Source organism: Tachyglossus aculeatus, chromosome 2, assembly GCF_015852505.1.
Source record: "Tachyglossus aculeatus isolate mTacAcu1 chromosome 2, mTacAcu1.pri, whole genome shotgun sequence".
Lineage (NCBI taxonomy): Eukaryota > Metazoa > Chordata > Mammalia > Monotremata > Tachyglossidae > Tachyglossus > Tachyglossus aculeatus.
The window spans coordinates 6,531,520-6,554,005 of NC_052067.1; the positions used below are offsets into that span (position 1 = coordinate 6,531,520).

The window sequence follows — 22,486 nt, forward strand, 5'->3', positions numbered from 1 at the left end:
CACAATTATTATTTATTACACAAATACAATCATAATACAATCTTCTAGACTGTAAACTCGGTGTGGTCAGGGATTGCCTCTCTTTATTGCTGAATCGTACTTTCCAAGGGCTTAATACAGTGCTCTACACACAGTAAGCACTCAATAAATTCAATTGAACAAATGAATGAATCCCCATTTTACAGATGAGGTAACTCAAACCCAGAGAATTGAAGTGCCTTGCCCAAGGTCACACAGCAGACAAGTGATGGGAGTCAGGATTAGAACCCATGGCCTTCTGAATCCCAGGCCCATACTGGGATTAGGGATCCACTAGGCCATGCTGCTTCTGTATTCTCTCCCAGTGCTTAGTACAGTGCTCTGCTCTTAGGAAGTTCCTGAGCAGTGTGGGCTATGTATAGAGACTTCTCTGGGTCTCAGTTGCCTCATCTGTAAAATGGGGATGAAGACTCTGAGCCCCACGTTGGACATGGACTGTATCAAACAGGCTTAGTTTATATCTACCCAAGGATGTAGAACAGGGGATGAGACAGACATTAAAATACATTACAGAAAATGTCAGAGGATTTGGGTTCTAATCCCCACTATGGCACTTCATCATCAATCATATTTATTGAGCGCTTACTGTGTGCAGAGCACTGTACTAAGCGCTTGGGAAGTACAAGTTGGCAACATATAGAGACAGTCCCTACCCAATAGTGGGCTCACTGCCTGCTGTGTGACCTTAGGTAAGTCACTTACCTTCTGTGTGCCTGGGTCTCCTCCTCATTTATAAAGTGGGGATCCAGTACGCTTTTTTCCCTCCTACTTAGTAATAATGATGGCATTTATTAAGCGCTTACTATGTGCAAAGCACTGTTCTAAGTGCTGGGAGGTTACAAGGTGATCAGGTTGTCCCCTGTGGGGCTCACAGTCTTAATCCTTATTTTATAGATGAGGTAACTGAGGCACAGAGAAGTTAAGTGACTTGCCCAAAGTCACACAGCTGACAAGCGGTGGAGCTGGGATTTGAACCCATGACCTCTGACTCCAAAGCCCGTGCTCCTTCCACTGAGCCACGCTGACTTAGTGAACCCTATGTGGGACATTGACTGTATCTGTCCTGATTATCCTCTTAGACTGTGAGCCCCTTTTAGACTGTGAGCCCACTGTTGGGTAGGGACTGTCTCTATATGTTGCCAATCTGTACTTCCCAAGCGCTTAGTACAGTGCTCTGCACAGAGTAAGCGCTCAATAAATATGGTTGATGATGATGATGATGATCCTCTATTTGTCCCCACGATTGGCACATAGTAAGTGCTTAACAACTACCCCAATTACTAGTATCATTCTAACCTGAATCTGCAGCCCCAAATCAGCCCTGCTTAAGAGACCTGCTGCCATTGCACAAACAGGGGACAATAACCCTACACACCTAAATCATAGCCCTGAGCATCAAGGAAACAGACAGAAGGAATCTGTTATGTTTGGTCTGTTGCCAGGGGCAACAGGGGGTCTGTCTCCGGGATCCCAAGTAAAACCTGGACGGGGCTAGAGGAGATCTGGATTCTAGTCTCAGCTCTGCAAAGCTGCCTCACCTCTGACAAGTCCATATTTTTTTTTATTTTTATGGTATTTCTTAAGCACTTACTATGTGTCAGAAACTGTACTAAGCCCTGAGGTCATTATAAAAAAAACCCACATTTATTAAGCGTTTACTGTGTGCAAAGCACTTTTCTAAGCGCTGGAGAGGTTACAAGGTGATCAGGTTGTCCCGCATGGGGCTCACAGTCTTAATCCCCATTTTCCAGATAAGGGAACTGAGGCCTAGAGAAGTGAAATGACTTGCCCAAAGTCACACAGCCGACAACTGGCGGAGCCGGGATTTGAACCCACCACCTCTGACTCCAAAGCCCGGGCTCTTTCCACTGAGCCACGCTGCTTTTCTAAGAGCCAGTCAGGTTGGACACGGCCCCTGTCCTAAATGGGGCTCACACTCTTAATGCCCATTTTGTAGATAGGTAACTGAGGCAGAGAAGTGAAGTGATTTGCCCAAGATCACACGGCAGACAGGTGGTGGACCCAGGATTAGAACCCAGGTCCACCCCCAGGCCAGAGTACTTTCCACTAGGCCACGCTGCTTCACTTTCTTTTGCTCTGTCTTTTCTTTCCCTATCTGTAAAATGAGGGAAAAAAATACACTTTGTTTCTCCCTATCTTCCTACTGTTGGGAGGAGCAAAGTAAATAACTGGTGTTCAAGTGTACTGGATAAACTCAAGAATCAAGCATTTCTCCTGCATCAGGGCAGGTACTTTCCTGTAAAGCCCTAGGCTATCTGATAATCATGCCGTGTCAACATTTGTTTCAGTGGGGAAGTGGGCTGAAAAACATTTGAAATCCATGGCTTAGGACACAGGAGACAAAATGTAAGAAGGCTATAGAACATAAAAAAGCTTGTGTCAAGCTTTATGGGCTTAAACTAGAATAATTATAATAATAATGACATTTGTTAAGCGCTCACTATGTGCAAAGCACTGTTCTAAGCGCTGGGGAGGATACAAGGTGATCAGGTTGTCCCACGTGGGGCTCACGGTCTTAGAGATGCAGCGTGGCTCAATGGAAAGAGCACGGGCTTTGGAGTCAGAGGTCATGGGTTCAAACCCCGGCTCTGCCAGTTATCAGCTGTGTGACTTTGGGCAAGTCACTTAACTTCTCTGTGCCTCAGCTACCTCATCTGTAAAATGGGGATGAAGACTGTGAGCCCCCCCGTGGGACAACCTGATCATCTTGTAACCTCCCCAGCGCTTAGAACAGTGCTTTGCACATAGTAAGCACTTAATAAATGTCATTATTATTATTAATCCCCATTTTACAGATCAGGGAACTGAGGCACAGAGAAGTGACTTGCCCAAAATCACCCAGCTGACAAGTGGCGGAGCCGGGATTTGAACCCATGATCTCTGACTCCCGAGCCCGTGCTCTTTCCACTAAGCCACACTTAGTACAGCGCTCTGCACACAGTAAGCACTCAATAAATGCTATTGATTGATTGATTGATTGATTCTCTGACATCTCTCTGGGGTCATTATTAGCACCTCCCAAGTCACCCCTTTGCATTGCATGAAATCAGTGCTCTTTCCACCAAGCCACACTTAGTACAGTGCTCTGCACACAGTAAGCACTCAATAAATGTTATTGATTGATTGATTGATTGATTCTCTGACATCTCTCTGGGGTCATTATTAGCACCTCCCAAGTCACCCCTTTGCATTGCATGAAATCAGTGCTCTTTCCACCAAGCCACACTTAGTACAGTGCTCTGCACACAGTAAGCACTCAATAAATGCTATTGATTGATTGATTGATTGATTCTCTGACATCTCTCTGGGGTCATTATTAGCACCTCCCAAGTCACCCCTTTGCATTGCATGAAATCAGATTCTAATAAACCCTGAATTATAAATATTTGCAAATGACGTCCTTTGCGGTGATAACGTTGGATCGATAGCGCTGATTCCGCACCATCCAGTCGACTGCTAGGTAGAACGTTTAATTTGGAGCCCCACTGCCAACTCACCATCGATACACAGCTGGATTGGACTAACTGTTCCCCTACATTTCATCCAAATCACAAGTGAAAATACATTTCATCCAAATCACAAGTGAAAACATATGTTACAGCACAAATGTCTACAATATTAGAGCTCCTGGACTCCTTTACCACCAGACGTTTTGGACTCTAATAATAATAATGATGGCATCTATTAAGTGCTTACTTTGTGCGAAGCACTGTTCTAAGCGCTGGGGGGGATGCAAGGTGATCAGGTTGTCCCACGTGGGGCTCACAGTCTTCATCCCCATTTTACAGATGAGGGAACTGAGGCTTAAAGAAGCCCCTTTTAGACTGTGAGCCCACTGTTGGGTAGGGACTGTCTCTATGTGATGCCAATTTGTACTTCCCAAGCGCTTAGTACAGTGCTCTGCACATAGTAAGCGCTCAATAAATACGATTGATTGATTGATTGATTGATTGAAGTGACTTGCCCAAGGTCACACAGCAGAAATGTGGCGGAGTCGGTATTAGAATCCACGACCTCTGACTCCCAAGCCCGGGCTCTTTCCACTGAGCCACGCTCTTTCTCTAACCTTTGTATCACATCATTTCTCTCCCCCTCGTCCCCCTCTCCATCCCCCATCTTACCTCCTTCCCTTCCCCACAGCACCTGTATATATGTATATATGTTTGTACATATTTATTACTCTATTTATTTTACTTGTACATATCTATTCTATTTATTTTATTTTGTTAGTATGTTTGGTTTTGTCTCCCCCTTTTAGACTGTGAGCCCACTGTTGGGTAGGGACTGTCTCTATATGTTGCCAATTTGTACTTCCCAAGCGCTTAGTACAGTGCTCTGCACACAGTAAGCACTCAATAAATACGATTGATGAAGATGATGATGATCATTTCACTGGGCTCTTAACTGTTGTCTTTAATTTGAGTTTGTCGTTGAATCAACAATAATAATAATTATAGTATTTGTTTAGCGCTTACTAAGCGCCAGGCACTGTACTACGTGCTGGGGTGGATACAAGCAAATCGGGCCTGTCCCACATGAGTCTCAATCCCCATTTTACAGATGAGGTAACTGAGGGACACAGAATTCAAGTGACTTGCCCAAGGCCACAGAGCAAACAAGTGGCAGAGCTGGGATTAGAACCCATGACCTTCTGAATCCCAGGCCCAGGCTCCAGCCACTACGTGATGGAATTATTTCATCCTTCGGACTATGTGTCACCAAACCATTCCCCAGTTTATTATTAGACTGTGAACCTCAGGAGGGCCAGAGGCCACGCTCATTTTCACCTCTGCAATTTTCTCAGTGCTTAGCACATTGCTTTGCACCCAGGAAATTTTTAATACTGTTTTTTACGGTATTTGTTAAACACTTTACTATTTGTCAAGTGCAGTTCTAAACGCTGGGGTAAATACAAGTAGGTTGGATATAGCCCCTGTCCCACATGGGGCTCACAGTCTAAGTAGGAGGGAAAACTGGAGAAGTGAGGCACAGAAAAGTGAAGTGACATGCCCAAGGTCACACAGAAAGCAAATGGCAGAGTTGGGATTCATTCAATCGTATTTATTGAGCGCTTACTGTGTGCAGAGCACTGTACTAAGCGCTTGGGAAGTACAAATCGTCAACATATAGAGGCGGTCCCTACCCAACAACGGGATTTATTCATTCATTCAATCATATTTATTGAGCGCTTACTGTGTGCAGAGCACTGTACTAAGCGCTTGGGAAGTACAAGTCGGCAACATATAGAGGCGGTCCCTACCCAACAATGGGATTTATTCATTCATTCAATCGTATTTATTGAGCACTTACCGTGTGCAGAGCACTGTACTAAGCGCTTGGGAAGTACAAGTTGGCAACATATAGAGGTGGTCCCTACCCAACAACGGGATTTATTCATTCATTCTATCGTATTGAGCGCTTACTGTGTGCAGAGCACTGTACTAAGCGCTTGAGAAGTACAAGTCGTCAACATATAGAGGCGGTCCCTACCCAATAACGGGATTCATTCATTCATTCAATCGTATTTATTGAGCGCTTACTGTGTGCAGAGCACTGTACTAAGTGCTTGGGAAGTACAAGTCGTCAGCATATAGAGGCAGTCCCTACCCAACAACGGGATTCATTCATTCATTCAATCGTATTTATTGAGCGCTTACTGTGTGCAGAGCACTGTACTAAGCGCTTGGGAAGTACAAGTTGTCAACATATAGAGGCGGTCCCTACCCAACAACGGGATTTATTCATTCATTCTATCGTATTGAGCGCTTATTGTGTGCAGAGCACTGTACTAAGCGCTTGGGAAGTACAAGTTGTCAACATATAGAGGCGGTCCCTACCCAACAACGGGATTTATTCATTCATTCTATCGTATTGAGCGCTTATTGTGTGCAGAGCACTGTACTAAGCGCTTGGGAAGTACCTAGGTCATTTGGCTCCCGGGTCCATGCTCTTTCAACTAAGCCATGCTGCTTCTCCAATACTATTACTGCTACCAGTGCTTAGAACAGTGCTTGGCACATAGTAAGCGTTTAACAAGTACCAACATTATTATCGCTGCGCTGAATCCCTCTGATTGTTTGTTATGACATTGAGTTGTGAGAAGCCAAGTGGCTGGATGTAGCTAGGGCGCACTCCATTCCTACCAGATCCAACTTCCCATTCCCTTCCTCACCCCTTCAGGGCCAAAAGGGAGCCTGCCAGCCGATATTTTTAGGAAGCTCGAGGAAGCATCGTAGCATTAGCGGAAAGAGCACGGGCCTGGGACTCAAAGGAAGTCCCAGCTCCGCCTATTATCTGCTGTGTGACGTCGCTTTACTTCTCTGTGCCTCAGTCTTCTCATCTGGAAAATGGGGATTAAGACTGTGAGCCCCATGAGGGACATGGACTGTGTCCGACCCGATTATCTTGTGTCTACCCCAGGGCTTAGAACAGTTCCTGACATATAGCAAGATCTTAACAAATAACACACACACAAACATACACACCTGACATATAGCAAGATCTTAACAAATAACACACACAAACATACACACACAAAATCCCCCCACAGGCCTGCTTTTGTTATAATGATGATGCCTGTTCGCTAATACTAACAAGGTTGTTTAACATCGCTAAATGTCTTTTTACGATAAATCTACTCACCCTCAAAATAGGGCAATGTTAAACCCTCTACACAAAATAAAACAAACACACGCAAACTGACCATGCTCATTAATTAAATCCCTACCCAAAATAGGGACGAAATTTGATTTGACTTACACACCTGTAGCTTTCTAGAATAATAATAATAATATTTGTTAAGTGCTTACTATGTGTAAAGCACTGTTCTAAGTGCTGAGGGGGGATACAAGGTGATCAGGTCGTCCCACGGGGGGCTCACAGTCTTCACCCCTATTTTGCAGATGAGGAAACTGAGACAGAGAGAAGTTAAGTGTCTTGTCCAAAGTCACACAGCTGACAAGTGGCAAAGTCGGAATTAGAACCCACGACCTTGGGCTCCCAAGCCCATGCTCTTTCCACTGAGCCATGCTGCTAGAAGTTAAACCCTGAAGATTCAGAAAGGAAAGCACTAATTCTCTGCTCCTAGATTTCATTCATTCACTCAATTGTATTCATTCAGCTCTTACTGTGTGAAAAACACTGTACTAAGCACTTGGGCGACTACAATACAACAGACAGAAACTTTCCCTGCTCACAATAAGCTCACCCTCCTTTCTAATTAAGATCAGTTTACATCACATGGCTTTGTGGTAAGAGCTCAGGAACCTGAGGAAATGTTTCCGTTGATTATTATTGTATTGTACTCTCCCAAGTGCTTAGTACAGTGCTCTGCACACAGTGAGCATTCAATAAATTCCACTGAATGAATGAATGAAAGAATGAGACCAATGCTTTAGTCCCAGCTCTACCTCTTTTTATGGGATCTTGGGTGAGTCAACCTCTCTATGCCCAACACCCACTCAAAAGAATGACACAGTTGATCTATCTTGTCTTCCCTTCAATCAATCAACCCATAAATCAATGGTATTTGCCGTGTACTCCTGGCACACGACCGGACTTTTTTGGTCTGGCCTACTTCCTTTTAGGAGGCAGCCTCCTTCCTGCCTCTGGATTCCACAGGTAAGATGCCGAATCCAACTTCTTCCCAGCTGAGAGCAGCGGGAACTCCGTGACTTTGGAATAACTGGAGTTGGATGTGGGGCGGAGGGTAGAACTCAGGCTGATTCAAGTTGAATCAATCAATCAATCAATGGTATTTATTGAGCGTTTACTGTGTGCGGAGCACTGTACTAAGCGCTTGGGAAGTACAAGTTGGCAGCATATAGAGACAGTCCCTACCCAACAGTGGGCTCACAGTCTAAAAGGGGGAGACAGAGAACAAAACCAAATATACTAACAAAATAAAATAAATAGAATATATATGTATAAGTAAATAAATAAATAAATAACTAGAGTAATAGAAAAGTATAGATACCCACAAAACTGCCATCCTTCGACCTAACAATAATAATAATAATAATAATGGCATTTATTAAGTACTTACTATGTGCAAAGCACTGTTCTAAGCGCTAGGGAGGTTACAAGGTGATCAGGTTGTCTCACAGGGGGCTCACAGGCTTAATCCCCATTTTACATATGAGGTAACTGAGGCACAGAGAAGTTAAGTGACTTGCCCAAAGTTACACAGCTGACAGTTGGTGGGGCCGGGATTTGAACCCATGACCCGTGACTCCAAAGCCCGTGCTCTTTCCACTTAGCCATGCTGCTTCTCTGTATTCTCCATGCTGCCAAAGTACATGCGACATCAATCATTCATTCAATTGTATTTATTGAGCGCTTACTGTGTGCCGAGCACTGTACTAAGCACTTGGGAAGTACAAGTTGGCAACATAAAGAGATTGTCCCTACCCAACAACAGGCTCACAGTCTAGAAGGGAGAGACAGACAACAAAACATGTAGACAGGTGTCAAAGTGGTCAGAACAAGTAGAATTAAAGCTATATGCACATCACTAACAAAATAAATAGAATAGTAAATGCGTACATCATGTGCGTTTCAGGGTCCAGGGTCCAGTCAGAAGTCCTGGGTTCTAATCCTAGCTCTGCCCAGTTCCTTGCTGTGTGTCCTTGGGCAAATGACTTCACTTCTCTGGGCCTCAGTTCTCCTGTTCTCCCTCCTGTTTAGCCTATGAGCCCCATGTGGGGTGGGGACTGTGCCTAACCTGACATACTCATATTTCCCCCAGTGCTTAGAATAGTGTTTGACACAGAGTGAGAGCTTAGCTAATACCATAAAGCAAACTTTTTTTTCCAAAGACCCCTCCCTTCTCCCCTATAAGAAGGGGCAACAAAGAACCCTCACAAAGCTCCAGTCAGTTGGGGCAAATCCCAGCAATCAATCAATCAATCGTATTTATTGAGCGCTTACTATGTGCAGAGCACTGTACTAAGCGCTTGGGAAGTACAAATTGGCAACACATAGAGACAGTCCCTACCCAACAGTGGGCTTACAGTCTAAAAGGGGGAGACAGAGAACAGAACCAAACATACCAACAAAATAAAATAAATAGGATAGAAATGTACAAGTAAAATAAATAAATAAATAAATAAATAGAGTAATAAATATGTACAACCATATATACATATATACAGGTGCTGTGGGGAAGGGAAGGAGGTAAGATGGGGGGGATGGAGAGGGGGACGAGGGGGAGAGGAAGGAAGGGGCTCAGTCTGGGAAGGCCTCCTGGAGGAGGTGAGCTCTCAGCAGGGCCTTTCCCAGCAGAAAGAGAAGGCTCACCTCTACTTCTTATATCAACTTTTCGCTTGTTACTCACAACGCTTACTTTCTGAGCCTCGGTGCCAGGCTTCCAACAAAAACATCATGGTACCCGTCGCCCTGAAACCAGCCGATGAGCTCACAGTTCACAGTTTAAGTCGTGACCGGGGGGTTGAGTTCTCACTCTCTTCCCAGGACAGAGGGCTGCCTTCCAATTCCACCTTCCCGCAGGAAGATGATGAAGAAAAACAGCTAAAAATCAGAACCTAGGGTGTCGCATGATTCAAACAGCAGGTGGCCTGCATTTGCTAATCATTAAAACTCCTTAATCCGCTGCCTGTCTCTTTTAGTCAGTGAAGATTAGGGTAATGGTGCTTCAGAAGACGGTTGGGAAAAAACTAAGGAGGCATCAAGAGAAATTGCCGTGTTTTAAAAATATCATCATCATCATCAATCGTATTTCTTGAGCGCTTACTGTGTGCAGAGCACTGTACTAAGCGCTTGGGAAGTACAAATTGGCAACATATAGAGACAGTCCTTACCCAACAGTGGGCTCACAGTCTAAAAGGGGGAGACAAAACCAAACATACTACAAAATAAAATAGAAAAAATATGGAACGCTTCACGAATTTGCGTGTCATCCTTGCGCAGGGGCCATGCTAATCTTCTCTGTGTCATTCCAATTTTAGTATATGCGCTGCCGAAGCGAGCACGAGCGCAGAATACAACACTCATCAATCTCGTGGGCCTAGCTAAAATTGTGGGAATCCTACTATCTTGGGAGAGGCTTGGTGTATTTCATTCATTTAATCTTATTTATTGAGCGCTTACTGTGTGCAGAGCACTGTACTAAGCGCTTGGGAAGTACAAGTTGGCAACATGTAGAAACGGTCCCTACCCAACAGTGGGCTCACAGTCTAGAAGGGGGGGGCAGAGAACAAAACAAAACATATTAACAAAATAAAATAAGTAGAATGAATATGTACAAGTAAAATAAATAAATAAATAGGGTTATAAATACGTACAAACATATATTTGAATTTACCACAGATGTATAAACTGTCCCCTGCAAGTAGAAGAGGAGATTGAAGAGTGGAGATAAGGAGGATTGTTCCCTTAATGACCGTGTCAGCAGATTGAGTTTGAACTCCACAAATCATCTATTGCAAATGAAGTCAAACAGTAATGAATTCACCTGAACAAAAGCAGAATGCAGGTTTTTTTTTGTTGTTGTTGTTTTCTTTGCAGGACTTGTGGAGTTGCTCGGATCCGTTCATGTGTGAAAAAAAATGTTATTCTTTAGTTCTTCTTGTAACTCTCTTCTTATACCTAAAACAAAAATAGGAAATTTTAATCAATCAGTCATATTTATTGAGCCCTTACTTTGTACAGAGCACTGCACTAGGCACTTGGGAAAGTACAGTATAACAGAGATATAATATGTTGCCAACTTGTACTTCCCAAGCACTTAGTACAGTGCTCTGCACACAGTAAGTGCTCAATAAATACAATTGAATGAATGAATGAATAATAATTATAATAATAATGATAATGGTATTTGTTAGGCACATACTATGTGCCAAGAACAGTTCTGTTGGGATTGATACAAGGTAATCAAGTTGGACCCAGTCCCTGTTCCCGTATGGGGCTCACAGTCTTAATCTCCATTTTACAGATGAAGTAACTGAGGCACAGAGAAGTAAAGTGGTTTGCCCAAGGTCACACAGCTGACTAGTGGAGGAGCCGGTATTGAAGCTCACCTCTTCTAACTCCCAAGCCTATCCTCTTGCCACTAGACAGAGTTGGTGGATATGATCCCTGCCCAAAATTAGCTTAAAATCTAATGGGGGAGACAGAAATTAATATAAATGAATAAATTACAGATATATGTACATAAGTGCTGTGAGGTTGAGGGAGGGTTGAAGAAAGGTTGCAAATCAGAGAGTAAGGTAGGAGGGGGCAAGGTGATTTAATGCTTTGAAGCAGAATATGGTAAGGAGTTTGTGTGTGATGTGGAGTTGGATGGGCAACCACGAGGAGTGGGGAAACATGGCCTGAATGTGTAGAAACATAATTCAGGCAGCAGAGTGGAATATGGACTGGGGTGGGGAAAGACAGGAGGCAGGGAAGTTACGAGGAAGGCTGATATGGCAATCAAGGTGGGTTATGATAAATGCTTGGATTAACAAGGCAGCAGTTCAGATGGAGAGGAAAGGGCAGGTTTTTACCCATATTGCGAAGGTTGAATTGACAGGATTTGGCGACAGATTGAATATGTGGATTGTATGAGAGATATGAGACGAGGATAACACCGAGGCCACAGGCTTGAGTCAGGAAGGATGGTGGGAAGGCATGGACCTCTGTTTTAAACATGTTAGGTTGGAGATGTAGGCAAGACTTCCATAAAAAGATGTCTTAAAAGCAGGAGGAAGTGTGAGACTGCAGAGGAGAGAGGTCAGGGCTGGAGATGGAAGCATCTGCATAGAGATGGTAGTTGAAGCCATGAATGATTTCTCCAAGCAACACTGAAACGGAGTTTCAATACCCAAAAGAGGAGATGGATACGATTCCACAGGAAATTAAAATTAACCAAAACAGACAGTCTCCCCTTTATCTCCTTTGCTCATTTTTGCAATTTGTAGTTGCTGGGGAGAATACCATTGGCTTTAAAAATGTCAGTCACCTTGTCCTCTCCTACCTCCCCTCGCTACTCTCCTCCGCCAACCCAGCCCGCAGACTTCGCTCCTCTAATGTCTCCCCCTCTAGACAGTGAGCTTGTTGTGGGCAGGGAATGTGTCTGTTTGTTGCTGCATTGTAATAATAATAATAATAATGGCATTTATTAAGCGCTTACTATGTGCAAAGCACTGTTCTAAGCGCTGGGGAGGTTACAAGGTGATCAGGTTGTCCCATGGGGGGGCTCACAGTCTTAATCCCCATTTTACAGATGAGGTAACTGAGGCCCAGAGAAGTTAAGTGACTTGCCCAAAGTCACACAGCTGACAAGTGGTGGGGGCAGGATTTGAACCCATGACCTCTGACTCCAAAGCCCGGGCTTTTTCCACTGAGCCACGCTGCTTCTCTAACAGCGATTAGATTGTACTTAATTGTACTTGATCTTGATTGTACTCTCTCAAGAGCTTAGTGCAGTGCTTTGAACAAAGCACTCCCCATCCCCCCCGCCTTACCTCCTTCCCCTCCCCACAGCACCTATATATATATATATATATATGTATATGTGTGTGTATATATATATATGTGTATATATGTTTGTATGTATTTATTACTCTATTTATTTATTTATTTTATTTGTACATATTTATTCTATTTATTTTATTTTGTTGATATGTTTTGTTTTGTTGTCTGTCTCCCCCTTCTAGACTGTGAGCCCGCTGTTGGGTAGGGACCATCTCCATATGTTGCCAACTTGTACTTCCCAAGTGCTTAGTACAGCGCTCTGCACACAGTAAGTGCTCAATAAATACGACCGAATGGATGAATGAATGAAAGTAAGCACCCAATAAATGTGATAACAGTTGAATGAATGGACCCCGCAATCGAAAAGGGAGGGAGAACTGGCAGTTGGTGGTCATTTTACAGATGAGGAAACTGAGGCACAGAGCAACAAAGGGACTAGTCCAGGGTCACCCAGGAGGCAATGGCAGAGCCAGGATTAGATCGAATATAATCATATCAGACTCAGACTCATTAGAGTGCATTTCCTTCAGGATACCAGCTCTTGGCCTGGCTCCAGATCAAGCAAAATTACCCTCCCTAAAGCCATTCCTGATATCATCAGGCCAAACACAGAACCCTAAACTGACACCCTCCTTTCCTTCTCTTGCCCACCTTCACCCCTCCGAATGGGAATGCAAATTTCCTCCAAGTCATGCCTTAGATTTTTCTCATTTTTTTTCCTGTGCCATTCTTCTTGGCATTGTGTTAGATAACGGAGTTGATTGCTGTTACTCAGGAACAAATTTCACAGCTTTTCAAGCAGCGGCTTGCTGCTTCATTTTCATGACTCGCGCTGTAATGAGATAGATGCTCAAACTTAAAGGATTTTGAAATCAGATGGATTAAAGATGTTCTTACTTGCTGCCACTCCAGATGGAATCTAAGTCCTTCCGGAGGAGGGGCCCGTGGAGACCGACCTGTGGGGACCGGCCCCCGACAAGGTGGGGGTCACGGCAGATTCAGCGTCGATGAGCTGCCGTTTTGCTGTGGTAACATCACCCCAGTGGCTTCCTAACCCATTTTAATCATCAAAACAATTCAACATCTTGGAACATTATCCAAGTAGAAGCGTGGATTGTATAGCCAAGGAAATTTCCATTTGGCAAGATTGAGATTGTCTGAAGTGCATCTTTCCACCATCAATCCTTGCCAAAATGGGCCTTAAGCCCATGAAGAATAATGCCATTGCTGGAGCAGATTAATAATCCATACATATTATTTATCCTCTTGGACACCCAAATGCATGGTATAGAATAGACCGATCCATCACTGTACTCTCCCAATTGCTTACCTCAGTGCTCTGCACACAGTAAGGGCTCAATAAATATGATCACTTGATTGATTTCTTGATTGGTTGATTCACTGATTCCTCTAGTAATTAAATGTAAGCCCCCCATCCTCCTGTTAGCTCATAAACTTATTGAGGGCCGCTATGGCTATTGCAGCAGCGATAGTAATAATGCTCAGTGAACTTTGTGCACTGCATCAAGCGATGGGGAAACCCTGCACAATTAAAGGATGTAGTCTAGCAACACCATATTTCAACTCTGGGAGTTTTACCCAAAAGACTTGGTCGTGTTAACTCTGTTGACTAAATGACCCAACCTAGGCTGAAACAATTTAATTCGAGAGATCGCGCAGAAGTCAAAAATCAAACTAAGACCAAGATAAAAAGTGAACTTTTCCCAACTCAGAACCTAAACCTCATTGGAAATCTGACCTTCAGATGTCTTCTTCTTGTGAACAGAAGGAAATTACCTGACAGGAGAAGCTAAGAATTCCTCTTAATTCCCATCCTGATGGGAACAGTCCAATTTTTTAAATTCCCCATTCGAGGGTAGAACATCTGATGCAAAACCAAAATACTAAATTATTCTCCTCCTTTGAATACTGTTTTGATCCCGTGATCTTAGGGAAGTTCTGTTTTTCTTTCTAGATTGAATGTAAAACCGCTTCTACCACACAGAGAGCTGCTTCCTCGTTCATCAGCTGCTGCCTGTCAGTTTCTCAGAAGAGCCATGCTGTGTTGTCGTGCTTATTCTATTTAGCGTCTCACACTGAAGAAAAATGTTTGATCCTTTGCTAGCCCAACATTCCCAGTTAAATGGTGGTGGAAAAGGCTGATGAAGTCTCAGATATTTGATTGTTGCTGTGATCGACAGACAACCGGCAGGATGTAAAGTTTGGATTTCTGAACTCCAGAAAGCAGCGTGGCTCAGCCGAAAGAGCACTGGCTTAGGAATCAGAGGTCGGGGCTTCTAATCCCACCTCTGCCACGTGTGACTTTGGGCAAGTCAAAAGTTCTCTGTACCTCAGTTCCCTCATCTGTAAAATGGGGATGAAGACTGTGACCCCACATGGGACAACCTGCTTGTATCTACCCCAGCACTGAAAACAGGACTTGTCACATAGTAAGCACTTAACAAATACCATCATTATAAGAAGCCGCGTGGTTTAGTAGAAAGAGCCTGGGCTTGAGAGTCAGAGGTCGTGGGTTCTAATCCCGGCTCCGCCACTTGTCTGCTGTGTGACTTTGGGTAAGTCACTTGACTTCTCTGGGCCTCAGTTATCTCATCTGTAAAATGGGGATTAAGATAGTGAGCCCCACATCTGATCATCTTCTATTTACCCTAGTACTTAGAACAGTGCTTGCCACATTGTAAGCACTTAACGAATACCATCATCATCATCATCACTTGAGTCATCCGATACACATGTTTACTATGTGCTCTGCACATAGTAAGCACTCAATAAATACGATTGATGATGACATGTTCGGTTGGGGAATGCAAATGCTCATCACCCTCAATCATTCTGCCTCCAATTCATTGCTCACACAGCACACTATCCTTGGCATAGAGAACCCTCCCACTAGAACTATTTTTTTAAATAGTATTTGTTAAGTACTTATTATGTGTCAAGCACTGTTCAAATGCAGGCTATATATAGTCATGTCCCACATGGGGCTCACAGTCAAGTAGGAGGGAGAATAGACATTGAATCCCCATTTTAACTTTGAGGAAATGGAGGCACAAAGAATAATAATAATTATCATGGCATTTGTTAAGTGCTTACTTTGTGTCATGAATTCTAATCCCGGCTCTGCCACTTGTCTGTTGTGTGACTTTGGGCAAGTCACTTTACTTCTCTGGGCCTCAGTTACCTCATCTGTAAAATGGGGATTGAGAACTATGAGCCCCATGTGGGGCAGGGTCTGTGCCCAACCTGATTTGTTTGTTTCCACCCTAGTGCTAAGTACATGAGAAGCAGAGTGGCTTAGTGGAAAGAGCACAGGCTTTGGAGCCAGAGGTCAGGGGTTCAAATCCTGGCTCCTCCAATTGTCAGCTGTGTGACTTTGGGCAAGTCACTTAACTTCTCTGTGCCTCAGTTCCCTCATCTGTAAAATGGGGATTAAGACCGTGAGCTCCACGTAGGACAACCTGATCACCTTGTATCCCCCCAGCGCTTAGAACAGTGCTTTGCACATAGTAAGCGCTTAACAAATACCATCATAATTATGATTGTTATCATTATCCCTCTGAGAAGTCACTGTGTGACTCGCCACCAACTTCCTCACAAGCTGGTGTTAGCTGGCAGTATTTGTTGAGTGCTTACTAGGTGCCAAGCCCTGTACTAAGCGCTGGGGTACTATATGGGGCTCACAGACTAAGTAGGAGGGAGAACAGCTATTGAATCCCCATTTTGCAGATGAGGGAATGGAGAAGTGAAGTGACTTGCCCGAGGTCACCCAGCAGGCACGTGGCAGAACCAGGATTAGAACCCGGGTCCTCTGACTCCCAAGCCTGTGTTCTTTCCACTAGGCCACTCTGCTTCTAAAGATCAAGTCTCTGAAAGCAGAGTTTGGGTCTGATACTCCCGGGAGGATTTTCTTTTGATTCCTTGAATTAAACTTACTGACGGGTAGTTTATTTCTTCCCATTTGGGAGTGAATCCCCTCTACTCTCTTTGCACTTATCCCCTGAGATACGGGTTAGGCGATCGCCATCTCTAAGATTAATAATGTCCCTAGATCTTTTTCTAAGAAGAGGCCCAGAGGCTCGAAGGCTTGGATGCCTACAAATTAAAATTGATTATGATCCTAATCCCTTATTACATAACAATCACAACATCTGAGCAAGTTTCAGGGTTGAACGCTTATCACCCCAGAACAATATCAGAGACTAGATAAAAGTCCATCAGAGAGTGCCATCTTCAACTTTCTTTAGGTTCGAAGATTTAATACAACTTTAGCTTGTTGGTAATTCCAGATAGGAATCAAGACCATCTCCTAACCCAAGCATCAATGCTCTTCAATATCCAATTTCACAGTTTTCTTAACACATATCTCATGTTATTTATTATAGTCAGTGTCATTCCAACACCTTTGTCTATTCCTGCTACCTTTTAAATGGTTTAGCTGGCAAACCATCAATCATGAATCATGAAACATATTCTAACTTCAAGTAAGATCAGTTTAGAAAGAAAACAGGTCTTGTATGCCCTAATTGGACACATTACTCACATCAGTAAGTGATAAATGCCTGCTCTGGAGAAGAAAAAGCACTTTTTTTTCCCTCTGGAATCCAGAGTATATAATGTAGAAAAATTAAAATCTCCCAGTAACTGGGAGCCACTCCAATACTTAATATCAGGTTCAAAATTACAACTGTTTTATGATCTTATTAATAATAATAACAATCGTAATGGGGTATGTACAAGACAATCGGATCAGTCCCAGAGTGCTTCACAGTCTAAGAGGGAAAGTGAATGGGTATTTCATACCTATTTTACAGGTGATGAAACTGTTGTGACTTTCCCAAAAATCACATAGCAGACATGGGGTAGAGCTGAGATTAGAACCCAGGTCTCCTGACTCCCAGACATGTGTTCCTTTGAGAAAGCCAAGCTGCTTCTCAAAATGGCTTGTTTCATCCTTGTTTTGGCTTCAGTTAATTAAAATGGGTCTCAGTCTGGGAGGAGAGAAATATAAGTAAGCATGCACACATTTTTTTTTTTTTCCAGGGAGTGAAGCTAGCATTCATAGGTGCATTTGGAGCTTGATATAGCCAAACCTTTCAGTGAGTTTTCAATTATATTTTCGGCTCGTCCCTGCTCATTTTTTTTCTTTCCCGGTATTCGAAGATTTCCGATTTTACCTTTCTGTGCGCTAAAACCACATCTGCTCTGGTCATTTCTAAACAATATTTGACAGGATGTGTCAATGACCAGTTTTTCAAAGACACTTTCCAAGCGATCAACCCATTAAATAGCACCAAATGGGCATGTTTCTAAAATCTGCACTTAGAAGAGTCTGCGTTTCTCTTACACCACTTTAATTCCAGAGAAAATAGAACGGCTTGTCTATTCCAAGAGGTCAATTGTGCTAACATTAACCAGGTGATGTTCATTTCACTTTCCAGGTAATTCACCGTAAAGCCCGTTCTGTCTCTGAGATGGTTCACACAAGTAATTTAACTTAAGTAAATACCATTTGCCAGTAATGAGAGGGGAAAGCAAACTTTGGGAGCATTTATGAACAGAAACGTCTCTCTCTTGGTACACATGTGCAAACCGATCTGTGTTGTTTGCAGATGAATTAACTATGGCTTGAAAAAATCATTAGAGCATCTGCTTTGATGGGAAGATAGAACCATGGTGATCGTTTTATTGCAGTTGAAGAGGCTGGAACCATTTTGCAATTTTTTTTTAGCATCATTTACCCTAAATTTGACATGCCATCTAAAAAATGAACGGTATTATCAGTTCTTATTGTGCCTCCTTGTAAATCCATTTACCGAGAGAGCTCTTTGCTTAGGTAACCTCTCAGGGCAGTTGTTTGCAGCTTCAAGCATAGGAAGTGCTTTCTTTTCAACCATTAAAACCTGTGGTTGCCATAACCAAAATGTTTATGATTTTTCCAGTAAGCTACAATCCTTCAAATGAGATTTCGTGCAATGAGCATAAAGCACCAATGTTTGGCCAACAGATTCATTCTGATAATCGACTTTAAAAAAAGTCATTTCAGGCCATCAGGCTGGAGTCCATTCAGAATTTATCCAGTGCTTTTTTTTTTTTATTTCTCTTCAAGAGCTTTCAGAAATCTAAGCATTTGAAAAATGGCTCCTTTCAGATGGATGGAAAAGAAGAAAATTTGGGTCGGTGACTCTGAAAGTTGGAATTTTTCTCCGTGTTTGGGATGACCAAATCAACATCGTGTTCCCTCCAAGTCTCCGGGCCATATCTTCTGTGAGATTCAGGTCAAAATGAGGCAAGACTCAGACAAGACTCCCCTCTTCTAGACTGTGAGCCCGTTGTTGGGCCGGGATTGTTTCTATTTGTTGCTGAATTGTACTTTCCAAGCTCTTAGTACAGTGCTCTGCACACAGTAAGCGCTCAATAAATACGATTGACTACATGAATTGAATGAAGACTGGGGTGAGCTGATGGCCTGTGTCTAACTGGGGCCTGGTTCCGTCTTCAACAGGGACAGCCACCCAGTGATGGGAGAACAATTATTCATTCCACCACATTTATTGAGTGCTTACTGTGTGTAAAACACTGTACTAAGCGCTTAACTATTTGTTAAGCTATTAGTTACCTATTAGTTTTCCTCACTGTTCTTCCTTCTGCCCCCATTATCGAATAACCTGTGCCTGTCCGTCTTCCTCACCGGATCATAAGGGAATGTGTGACCTTGGGCAAGTCACTTTACTTCTCTGGGCCTCAGATCCCTCATCTGTAAAATGGGGATTAAGACCGTGAGCCTCACGCGGGACAGGGAGTGTGTCCAAACCAATTTGCTCGCATTAGTTTAGTACAGTTCCTGGCACATAGTAAGCACTTAACAAATCCCATAATGGGTTTCTTTTTGTTATTGTTGGAACATGCGCCTTCCATCTGGTCTCACTAAAGTTCATTGCCATTCTCTGCCCTGAGTAGGCACACAATAAATACCATTGAATGATTGATTACAACCGGGTCTTTGCTCCCCTGGACCACGTTTGCCTCGAGACAGCGTCTTGGCTACCTTTTCTTTTTGTCTTTTTTAATAGTATTTGTTATGAGCCAGACATAGCACTAAGCACCAGGGAGGAGGAGATACAAGATAATTAGGTTGGATACAGTCCCTGTCCCACATGGGATTCACACTCTTAACCCCCATTTTACAGACGATGTAATTGAGGCACAGATAAGTTAAGTGACTTTCCCAAGGTCACACAGCAGAAAAGTGGTAAACCTAGGATTAGAGGTTAGGCCCTTTGATTGCCCAGCCTGTACTCTTTCCAATCTCATGTTCATTGAGTGTGTACTGTGAGCTGAACACAAAGAGCATGGGTTTTGGAGTCAGAGGTCATGGGTTCAAATCCTGACTCCGCCACTTAATAATAATAATGTTGGCATTTGTTAAGCGCTTACTATGTGCAAAGCACTGTTCTAAGCGCTGGGGGGGGGGGTACAAAGTGATCAGGTTGTCCCACGTGGGGCTCACAGTCTTAATCCCCATTTTACAGATGAGGGAACTGAGGCTCAGAGAAGTTAAGTGACTTGCCCAAGGTCACACAGCAGACACGTGGCAGAGCCGGGATTCAAACCCATGACCTCTGACTCCAAAGCCCGGGCTCTTCCCACTGAGCCACGCTGCTTCTCCACTTGTCAGCTGTGTGACTCTGGGCAAGTGCCTCATTTACCTCATCTGTCAAATGGGGATTAAGACTGTGAGCCCCCCGTGGGACAACCTGATCACCTTGTAACCTCCCCAGCGCTTAGAACAGTGCTTTGCACATAGTTAGCACTTAATAAATGCCATTATTATTATTATTATTATTACAATAAGCTAGAGTTAGTAGAAACACATTCTCAGTCCACAACTAGTTTAGAGGCCAAAGGGAGTGACATCATGCTACTTCTATTTTCTCTCCCTTCAGGCAACTGCAAGAAACTCCTGGTGCGAAGTAAAGAAATTAAGTATTGGATGTGATTACATCTTTGAGGTGATGAAACGGCCAGCCTTTCTACCCATTTGGCAAAGCATAAGGTTAATTGTGACAAAAGTCTTACCAAGTAAAATAATGTCTAAATTTGGAACGTTTTATTAAATTAAAAAGGAACCAAAGAAAGTCAATGCTATCCAAATGATTCTTGTCAGTCTTTGGATACACTGAGTATGGGAAGAAAAGTGTTATCTTGGTTTTGAGGGTTTAAATATTTCACTTCGGGAAAGGAATGCTCCACAGTTTGACTCAAAAATCTGTTTGACTCAAAAATCTTTATTGAACACCTGCTGTGTGCAGAGAAGCATACAAAGTGTTCAGACTGGTCTAGAAAAAATAAAATATGTCTTTCCTATCTTTGAGGAGCTTGCAATCTTTATATGGATGCTGAAGAATTCTAAATTACAGTTTATCCTCCTAATTCTCTGTTCCCTCCTTTCTCCTCGGTCAGTAAGTCAGTCGGTCATATTTATTGAGCACTTCCTTTGTGCAGAGCACTGTATTAAGCACTTGGGAAAGTACAATGGAACAATGAACAGACACCTTCCCTGCCCAGCTTACAATCTAGAGGGGGAGACTTTTACTTCTCTGCAAATAAATGACAGATATGTACATAAGTGCATCAGGGGTACTTAGCATTTATCAATATCATCTTCATCAATGGTATTTATTGGGCACTTACTACATGCCTTTCCTACATGCTTCCCTGCTTAGAGAAGCACCGTGGCTCAGTGGAAAGAGCACGGGCTTGGGGTTCTAATCCCGGCTCCAATACTTGTCTGCTGTGTGACCTTGGGCAAGTCACTTCACTTCTCTGGGCCTCAGTTCCTTCATCTGTAAAATGGGGATTGAGACTGTGATCCTCACATGGGATAGGGACTGTGTCCAACCAGATTTGCTTGTTATAATAATAATAATAATGGCATTTATTAAGCACTTACTACATGCAAAGCACTGTTTTTTTAGGGGGGGTTAATGGCATTTATTAAGTGCTTACTATGTGCAAAGCACTATTCTAAGCGCTGGGGAAGCTACAAGGTGATCAGGTAGTCCCACGGGGGGCTCACAGTCATCCCCATTTTACAGATGAGGTAACTGAGGCTCAGAGAAGTTAAGTGACTTGCCCAAGGTCACACAGCAGACATGTTCTAAGTGCTGGGGAGGTAACAAGGTGATCAAGTTGTCCCGGGGGGCTCATAGTCTTAATCCCCATTTTACAGATGAGGTAACTGAGGCACAAAGAAGTTAAGTGACTTGCCCAAAATCACACAGCTGACAATTGGCGGGGCCGGGATTTGAACTCATGACCTTTGACTCCAAAGCTCAGGCTCTTTCTACTGAGCCACACTGCTTCCCGACCCACTCCAGGGCTTGTACCCACCCCAGGGCTTGGTACCTGGCATATAGTAAGTGCTTAAAAAATACAATAATAATAATAATAACAATAAACACCTTTACCCCTAGTCTTAGCATTCTCTCCCATCCTCTCCTCCTTCTCCTTGCTCCTTTTTCTGCTCTCCTTTTTCTCCTGCTCTTCTCTCCTCCCTGTCTTTCCTCTCTGTCCCCATTTCTCCCAAGCTTTTTCTTTTGGCTTTACCCATTTCTCCCCGATTTTTCCATCCCTCACCCCACAAAATGCCCCACCCCTCAATGTCCCACCATGTCAAAGCCCACTCTCCCTTGTCCCCCAGTATAAGTCAGGACCCCTGCATTGGCCTAGCAGTTTTCTAATGTTCCAATTTTGAACTCTTTTGAAAAGTACAACACATTAGAATGGCAGTTTCTGAGAATTGAGCATCCCGTGAGAAAAGGGGACATCATCCACAATGGCCTAATCAACCTACTGCCCGATGAGAGAACCAGTATCAAAGGTCGACATTCCTTCCCCAGTAAACTGGAGCCATCTTCACCTTCCAATCACC

The 22,486-nt window shown here is 43.4% G+C and overlaps 1 non-coding gene across 1 annotated transcript; it reads right to left on the reverse strand.

The window, feature by feature from the left end:
- Positions 1–9,942: 9,942 nt before the first annotated feature.
- On the reverse strand, positions 9,943–10,049 carry LOC119924428. The gene has a single exon (XR_005449142.1). It is a non-coding gene; the product is annotated as a U6 spliceosomal RNA (small nuclear RNA).
- Between the last annotated feature and the right edge of the window lie 12,437 nt (positions 10,050–22,486).